Source organism: Triticum urartu, chromosome 6 (genome assembly GCF_003073215.2).
Source record: "Triticum urartu cultivar G1812 chromosome 6, Tu2.1, whole genome shotgun sequence".
NCBI lineage: Eukaryota > Viridiplantae > Streptophyta > Magnoliopsida > Poales > Poaceae > Triticum > Triticum urartu.
Genome location: NC_053027.1, coordinates 449,373,617 through 449,383,535, shown reverse-complemented (window position 1 = coordinate 449,383,535; position 9,919 = coordinate 449,373,617).

The following is a 9,919-nucleotide window of genomic DNA, read 5'->3' as shown; positions in this document are numbered from 1 at the left end:
GCATGCTCAACTCATCATTCAATCCTTCCAGAAACTTCTCCTGCTTAGCTGCATCCGTAGCTACGTCATTTGGGGCATAATGTGCTAACTTACTAAAGTCCTCCACATACCGGCCAACTGTCCTTCCTCCTGTTGGGGAACATAGTAATTTCAAAAATTTCCTACGAACACGCAAGATCATGGTGATGCATAGCAACGAGAGGGAGAGTGTTGTTCATATACCCTCGTAGACCGAAAGTGGAAGCGTTAGCACAACGCGGTTGATGTAGTCGTACGTCTTCACGATCCGACCGATCCAAGTACCGAACGCACAGCACCTCCGAGCTCAGCACACGTTCAGCCCGATGACATCCCTCGAAGTCCGATCCAGCCGAGTGTTGAGGGAGAGTTTCGTCAGCACGACGGCATGGTGACGATCTTGATGTTCTACCGTCGCAGGGCTTCGCCTAAGCACTGCTACAATATTATCGAGGATTATGATGGAGGGGGGCACCACACACGGCTAAGAGATCAATGATCAATTGTTGTGTCTATGGGGTGCCCCCCTGCCCCGTATATAAAGGAGCAAGGGAGGGAGGCGGCCGGCCTAGGAGGAGGGCGCGCCAAGGGGGGAGTCCTAGGAGAGAAGGAAAGAGGGGGAGAGGAACAAGGAAAAGTGGGCTGCACCCCTTGTCCAATTCGGACCAGAGGGGGGGCGCGCGCCTCCTTCCTTTTGGCCTCTCTCCTCTATTCCCGTATGGCCCAATAAGGCCCATATACTCCCCGGCGAATTCCCGTAACTCTCCGGTACTCCGAAAAATACCCGAATCACTCGGAACCTTTCCGATGTCCAAATATAGTCGTCCAATATATCGATCTTTACGTCTCGACCATTTCGAGACTCCTCGTCATGTCCCCGATCTCATCCGGGACTCCGAACTCCTTCGGTACATCAAAACTCATAAACTCATAATATAACTATCATCGAAACCTTAAGCGTGCGGACCCTACGGGTTCGAGAAGAATGTAGACATGACCGAGACATGTCTCTGGTCAATAACCAATAGCGGAACCCGGATGTTCATATTGGCTCCCACATATTCTACGAAGATCTTTATCGGTCAGACCGCATAACAACATACGTTGTTCCCTTTGTCATCGGTATGTTACTTGCCCGAGATTCGATCGTCGGTATCTCAATACCTAGTTCAATCTCTTTACCGGCAAGTCTCTTTACTCGTTCCGTAATACATCATCCTGCAACTAACTCATTAGTTGCAATGCTTGCAAGGCTTAAGTGATGTGCATTACCGAGAGGGCCAAGAGATACATCTCCGACAATCGGAGTGACAAATCCTAATCTCGAAATACGCCAACCCAACAAGTACCTTCGAAGACACCTGTAGAGCACCTTTATAATCACCCAGTTACGTTGTGATGTTTGGTAGCACAAAAAGTATTCCTTCGGTAAACGGGAGTTGCATAATCTCATAGTCATTGGAACATGTATAAGTCATGAAGAAAGCAATAGCAACAAACTAAATGATCAAGTGCTATGCTAACGGAATGGGTCAAGTCAATCACATCATTCTCCTAATGATGTGATCCCGTTAATCAAATGACAACTCATGTCTATGGTTAGGAATACTAGAGGCATACTAGTGACACTTTGTTTGTCTATGTATTCACACATGTATTATGTTTCCGGTTAATACAATTCTAGCATGTATTATAAACATTTATCATGACATAAGGAAACAAAAAATAACTTTATTATTGCCTCTAGGGCATATTTCCTTCAGTCTCCCACTTGCACTAGAGTCAATAATCTAGTTCACATCGCCATGTGATTTAATACCAATAGTTCACATCACCATGTGATTAACACCCATAGTTCACATCGACATGTGACCAACACCCAAAGGGTTTACTAGAGTCAATAATCTAGTTCACATCGCTATGTGATTAACACCTAAAGAGTACTAAGGTGTGATCATGTTTTGCTTGTGAGAGAAGTTTAGTCTACGGGTCTGCCACATTTAGATCTGTACGTATTTTGCAAATTTCTATGTCAACAATGCTCTGCACGGAGCTACTCTAGCTAATTGCTCCCACTTTCAATATGTATCCAGATTGAGACTTAGAGTCATCTGGATCTGTGTCAAAACTTGCATCGACGTAACCCTTTACGACGAACCTTTTGCCACCTCCATAATCGAGAAACATATCCTTATTCCACTAAGGATAATTTTAACCAATGTCCAGTGATCTACTCCTAGATCACTATTGTACTCCCTTGCCAAACTCAGGGCAGGGTATACAATAGGTCTGGTACATAGCATGTCATACTTTATAGAACCTATGGCTAAGGCATAGGGAATGACTTTCATTCTCTCTCTATCTTCTGCCGTGGTCGGGTTTTGAGTCTTACTCAACTTCACACCTTTGTAACACAGGCAAGAACTCTTTCTTTAACTGTTCCATTTTGAACTACATCAAAATCTTGTCAAGGTATGTACTCATTGAAAAACTTATCAAGCATCTTGATCTATCTCTATAGATCTTGATGCTCAATATGTAAGCAGCTTCACCGAGGTCTTTCTTTGAAAAACTCCTTTCAAACATTCCTTTATGCTTTGCAGAATAAATCTACATTATCTCCGATCAACAATATGTCATACACATATACTTATCAGAAATGTTGTAGTGCTCCCACTCACTTTCTTGTAAATACAGGCTTCACCGCAAGTCTGTATAAAACTATATGCTTTGATTAACTTATCAAAGCATATATTCCAACTCCGAGATGCTTGCACCAGTCCATAGATGGATCGCTGGAGCTTGCATATTTTGTTAGTACCTTTAGGATTGACAAAACCTTCTGGTTGCATCATATACAACTCTTCTTTAATAAATCCATTAAGGAATGCAGTTTTGTTTATCCATTTGTCAGATTTCATAAAATGTGGTAATTGCTAACATGATTCGGACAGACTTAAGCATAGATACGAGTGAGAAACTCTCATCGTAGTCAACATCTTGAACTTGTCGAAAACCTTTTTGCGACAATTCTAGCTTTGTAGATAGTGACACTACTATCAGCGTCTGTCTTCCTCTTGAAGATCCATTTAATATCAATGGCTCGCCGATCAATGGGCAAGTCAATCAAAGTCCATACTTTGTTCTCATACATGGATCTCATCTCAGATTTCATGGCCTCAAGCTATTTCGCGGAATCTGGGCTCGTCATTGCTTCCTCATAGTTCGTAGGCTCGTCATGGTCAAGTAACATGACCTTTAGAACAGGATTACCGTACCACTCTGGTGCGGATATCACTCTGGTTTACCTACGAGGTTCGGTAGTAACTTGATCTGAAGTTACATGATCATCATCATTAGCTTCCTCACTAATTGGTGTAGTAGTCATAGGAACAGATTTCTGTGATGAACTACTTTCCAATAAGGGAGCAGGTACAGTTACCTCAACAAGTTCTACTTTCCTCCCACTCACTTCTTTTGAGAGAAACTCCTTCTCTAGAAAGGATCCATTCTCAGCAACGAATATCTTGCCTTCGGATCTGTGATAGAAGGTGTACCTAACATTTTCTTTTGGGTATCCTATGAAGACACACTTCTTCGATTTGGGTTTGAGCTTATGAGGTTGATACTTTTTCACATAAGCATTGCAACATCAAACTTTAAGAAACGGCAGCTTAGGTTTCTTGCCAAACCATAGTTCATACGGTGTCGTCTCGACGGATTTAGATGGTGCCCTATTTAATGTGAATGTAGCTGTCTCTAATGCATAACCCCAAAACGATAGTGGTAAATCGGTAAGAGACATCATAGATCACACCATATCTAATAAAGGACGGTTACGACGTTCAGACACACCATTACACTGTGGTGTTCCAGGTGGCGTGAGTAGTGAAACTATTTCACATTGTTTTAACTAAAGCCCAAACTCGTAACTCAAATATTTTACTTCTGCGATCATATCGTAGAAACTTTTATTTTTGTTACGATGATTCTGCACTTCACTCTGAAATTCTTTGAACTTTTCAAATGTTTCAAACTTGTGTTTCATCAAGTAGATATACCCATATCTGTTCAAATCATCTATGAAGGTCAGAAAATAACGATACCCGCCGCGAGCCTCAACACTCATTGGACTGCATACATCAGTATGTATTATTTCCAATCAAGTTTGTTGCTCGCTCCATTGTTCCGGAGAACGGAGTCTTAGTCATCTTGCCCATGAGGCATGGTTCGCAGGCATCAACTGATTCATAATCAAGTGATTCCAAAAGCCCATCAGCCTGGATTTTCTTCATGCGCTTTACACCAATATGACCTAAACGGCAGGGCCACAAATAAGTTGCACTACCATTATTAACTTTGCATCTTTTGGCTTAAATATTATGAAAATGTGTATCACCACGATCGAGATCCAACAAACCATTTTCATTGGGTGTATGACCATAGAAGGTTTTATTCATGTAAACAGAACAACAATTATTCTCTAATTCACATGAATAACCGTATTGCAATAAACATGAACCAATCATATTTATGCTCAATGCAAACACCAAATAACATTTATTTAGGTTCAACACTAATCCCGAAAGTATAGGGAGTGTGCGATGATGATCATATCAATCTTGGAACCACTTCCAACACACATCGTCACTTCACCCTTAACTAGTCTCTGTTTATTTTGCAACTCCCATTTCGAGTTACTACTCTTAGCAACTGAACCAGTATCAAATACCGAGGGGTTGCTATAAACACTAGTAAAGTACACATCAATAACATGTATATCAAATATAGCTTTGTTCACTTTGCCATCCTTCTTATCCACCAAATACTTGTGGTAGTTCCGCTTCTAGTGACCAGTTCATTTGCAGTAGAAGCACTTAGTCTCAAGCTTAGGTCCAGACTTGGGTTTCTTCATTAGAGCAGCAACTTGTTTGCCGTTCTTCTTGAAGTTCCCCTTCTTCCCTTTGCCCTTTCTCTTGAAACTAGTGGGCTTTTCAACCATCAACACTTGATGTTTTTCTTGATTTCTACCTTCGCCGATTTTTGCATCACGAAGAGCTTGGGAATTGTTTGCGTTATCCCTTGCATATTATAGTTCATCACGAAGTTCTACTAACTTGGTGATGGTGACTAGAGAATTCTATCAATCACTATTTTATCTGGAAGATTAACTCCCACTTGATTCAAGCGATTGTTGAACCCAGACAATCTCCTCCATCTTTTAGCTATAGAACTTGTTGGAGACTTCATATCTCTCAACTCGGGTTTTTACTTGAAATATTAACTTCAACTCCTGGAACATCTCATATGGTCCATGATGTTCAAAACGTCTTTGAAGTCCCGATTCTAAGTTGTTAAGCATGGTGCACTAAACTATCAAGTAGTCATCATATTGAGCTAGCCAAACGTTCATAACGTCTGTATCTGCTCCTGCAATAGGTCTGTCACCTAGCGGTGCATCAAGGACATAATTCTTTTGTGCAGCAATGAGGATAAACCTCGGATCACGGATCCAATCCGCATCATTGCTACTAACATCTTTCAACTTAGTTTTCTCTAAGAACATATAAAATTAAACGCGGAGCAACATCGCGAGCTATTGATCTATAACCTAGATATGCTAATACTACCAGGACTAAGTTCATGATAAATTAAAGTTCAATTAATCATATTACTTAAGAACTCCCACTTAGATAGACATCCCTCTAATCATCTAAGTGATCACGTGATCCATATCAACTAAACCATAACCGATCATCACGTGAAATGGAGTAGTTTTCAATGGTGAACATCATTATGTTGATCATATCTACTATATGATTCATGCTCGACCTTTCGGTCTCCAGTGTTCCGAGGCCATATCTGCATATGCTAGGCTCGTCAAGTTTAACCCGAGTATTCTGCGTGTGCAAAACTGGCTTGCACCCGTTGTAGATGGACGTAGAGCTTATCACACCCGATCATCACGTGGTGTCTGGGCACGGCGAACTTTGGCAATGGTGCATACTCAGGGAGAACACTTTTATCTTGAAATTTAGTGAGAGATCATCTTATAATGCTACCGTCAATTAAAGCAAGATAAGATGCATAAAAGATAAACATCACATGCAATCATAATATGTGACATGATATGGCCATCATCATCTTGTGCCTTTGATCTCCATCTCCAAAACATCGTCATGATTTCCATCGTCACCGGCATGACACCATGATATCCATCATCTTGACCTATATCAATGTGTCGTCATATGGTTGTCTCGCCAACAATTGCTCTTGCAACTATTGCTATCGCATAGCGATAAAGTAAAGCAATTATTTGGCGCTTGCATCTTATGCAATAGAGAGATAACCACGAGGCTTTTGCCAGTTGCCGATAACTTCAACAAAACATGATCATATTATACAACAACTTAGATCTCATCATGTCTTGACCATATCACATCACAACATGCCCTGCAAAAACAAGTTAGACGTCCTCTACTTTGTTGTTGCAAGTTTTACGTGGCTGCTACGGGCTTAGCAAGAACCATTCTTACCTACGCATCAAAACCACAACGATAGTTTGTCAAGTTGGTGCTGTTTTAACCTTCTCAAGGACCGGGCGTAGCCACACTCGGTTCAACTAAAGTTGGAGAAACTGACACCCGCTAGTCACCTGTGTGCATAGCACGGCGGTAAAACCAGTCTCGCGTAAGCGTACGCGTAATGTTGGTCCGGGCCGCTTCATCCAACAATACCGCCGAACCAAAGTATGACATGCTGGTAAGCAGTATGACTTATATCGCCCACAACTCACTTGTGTTCAACTCATGCACAACATCAACGCATAAAACCTAGGCTCGGATTCCACTATTGGGGAACGTAGTAATTTCAAAAATTTCCTACGCACACGCAAGATCATGGTGATGCATAGAAACGAGAGGGAGAGTGTTGTCCACGTACCCTCGTAGACCGAAAGCGGAAGCGTTAGCACAACGCGGTTGATGTAGTCGTACGTCTTCACGATCCGACCGATCCAAGTACCGAACGCATGGCACCTCCGAGTTCAGTTTGTAACATCCCAAAATTCTAAATTTTGGAATGTTATAATAAATAGATAGATTTGATTGATTGTTTGATTGATTTTCTGAAAGTGAGTGAATTCGAAACTTTTTGAAAGTTAAATGAGAGGGAATAAAAGGACTTTCCCAAACTTTCATTTTTGCATTTCTAATCTCCGTGAATTCAAATACTTTTCATCACAAAACCCTGGAGAGAAGATGACATGACTTCTTCCATTTATTTAAATGACAAGGGTTTTTGAAAACATTTGAATTTCATTTGGAAAATATTTTCAATCCGGAAACTTTATGCAACTCATTGATTTTCAAGAGCGAAGATAAAATGACTTCTTAAAAACATAAGAAATATGAGTCGGGAGTTTTCAAAGAATTAAATTCAAAACCCCTTTGAATTTATTTCCAATTTGGAGTTATTTGAGATTTATTCAAATTATTTTTCTCCAAAATAAAAATATATGGAAAATAGGGTAACATGATTCCCTACATTAGAAAATTGGAGAAAAATTAATTTGAAATCATTTTGGTATTTTTAAAATGATTTTGTTGGATTTTATTAGACCAGTAGCACTGTTTGAATTATTAGAATTTATGTGTATTTTATTAAATACAAGAAAAATGTTCACCGTGTAGAGAATCTTTTTATGAAAATTTTGATATATTATATGCCTATATAATATTTTTATATAGTTAGTTTTTATTTTTGTTTCTCTGGAAAAATGTTTTTTTTAAATCTTAGCTAGACCGGGCCAACTAGGCCGAAGCCCAGCCAGCCGGCCCAGCCCAGTTCCCCGCGCCATCTCCCTCCTGAGCGGGAGACCTGCCGCCGCACGCCATCGTCACCGACGCCGTACGCCGCCCGGACTCCCGCTGCCGCCTCTGCTTACCCCTCCTCCACGCCTCCCGATGCTCCCGCCCCCTTCTTAAATAGCGATCCGCCGCTGCCGCGCCGCTCTCTCCTCGCCTCGCCTCGCATCTCGCCCACGGAACCGCCGCCGCTGCCAGACTGCTGCCACGCTGCCACGCCACCCCTGCCGCACCGCAGCCCCGCCGCCTCTCGCCTCGCGCCGCCACCGCACCTCCGCCCGCTGCCGCGCCGCTGCCGCCGCCGCGCCGGAGCGCGCCGCCCTCGCCGGAACCCCGTTGCCGCCGCCAACCGTCGTCGCCGGTCGCCGGTTTTTCTCGCCGAACCTTCCGAACCGGTATAAAACCGCCGGTCCGATCCGGTTTTTCTTTTAACCTCGGTTTTTTTAAAAAAAAACCTAGACTAGATTTGTTTTTCTAGGTTTAATTAAACAGCGAATGTCCACTGTTTAGAACTAGTTAGCGAATGTTCGTTATTTAGTTTTTCCTTTTTCTGTTTAATTTTTTCAACAGGGACCTATTTGTGATGATTTTAATTACAGTTTAGTCCATGTGCTTCAATCAATCATTACTTTTCGCTCATTTGTCCAAATCCAACGAAACCAACGCTCACTTCTTCGTTACGATTCCCTCTATCCAGTAATCCAACTCAAACATGTTTTTGAAAAGTTTAAAATTTGAATTAGACAAGATTTGTATTCAAACTTCGTTTGATCATAACTTGAGTTTCGTAGCTCCGTTTCAGTTGATTCTTTTTGCAAATCGAAGCTCTTGACCTAAACTTTCTAATAAGGCCAAATTCACATAATTTTGGTACTGTTAGAAATTGTTTTATGTTGCAAGAGCTATTTGCTTGGTTTTGATGTTTTCCGAACTGTTTTCTTCTTTCTCTCCGACCTTGTGAGTGATTGCTTATGTGTGGTTACTATTGCTTGCTTACGATAGATTGACCGGAGTGTGACGAGTAGAACTATCAAGAATTTTGAGTGCGAATCATCTTCATCAACATTGCAGGCAAGTTCACACTTTGATCATACCTCTTTCATACCCAGTTTTTATTGCATTAGATCAAACCTCAAAGATTGCATGATTAGGATCTAATTAAATTGTGGGTATTGGGAAGTAGTTATGAGGTAGTACCTATTACCTGTTTATTATCAAACCTTTGGGAGTTACTTCTACGTTTGCTTATTATTGCTATGCTATGCTAGTAGACGTGGATTGGGTGAGTGATATCCATGACAGATGTGAGTTTGTTAATTAATGGTTTATCTAAGGTGGCAACTTAAACACACATCTGGGTGGATTGAGGCACCTGGGTAATCCAGGATTTGCCTGTTTTCTTTTGGACCGCCACCCAGGCTCAAAGGGACATGAGATTTTTCATGCTAGAAACTTCTGTGTGCATCCACAAGCTATTATGGGCTCTAGCATAGTTGACTAAGTCATGCAAACTCTTAAAGTGGTAGACTAGCAGATGTAGGGGATGTAGGTGGTACGGTCTACCCGATCGTAAGGTGCTAGCGCTTCTGAAAGACTATGTCTCGGCCATCCGTCTTCTCAAACACCATGTAGTGCAAGAAACCAAACGGAGGCGATCGAGTCTTGTGGGGAAAAGTGCGCAAACCTCTACAGAGTGTATAAACTAATCATGATTAGCCGTGTCCCCGGTTATGGACATCTTGAGTATCTAGTACCTGAATTATCATGTGAATCTCATCATGTTACTTTAAGTTTGTTGGGTTTAATGATGTTACTTAATTGGGATTGAGAATGCTGTCAACCATTCTCAATGTTCAACAACCACCATGATAGTTAAATAAAATTTATTCCTTTGTAGTAGGGAAAATTTGGCTTTTCGCAAAAACCTTATAACTGTAGAGCTTTTCCACCAGCCATATATGCATGTAGTGATAGCCATTATTCATCATTGCTCTACAGTGTGAATTTGCCAGTACATTCAATGTACTGACCCTTTG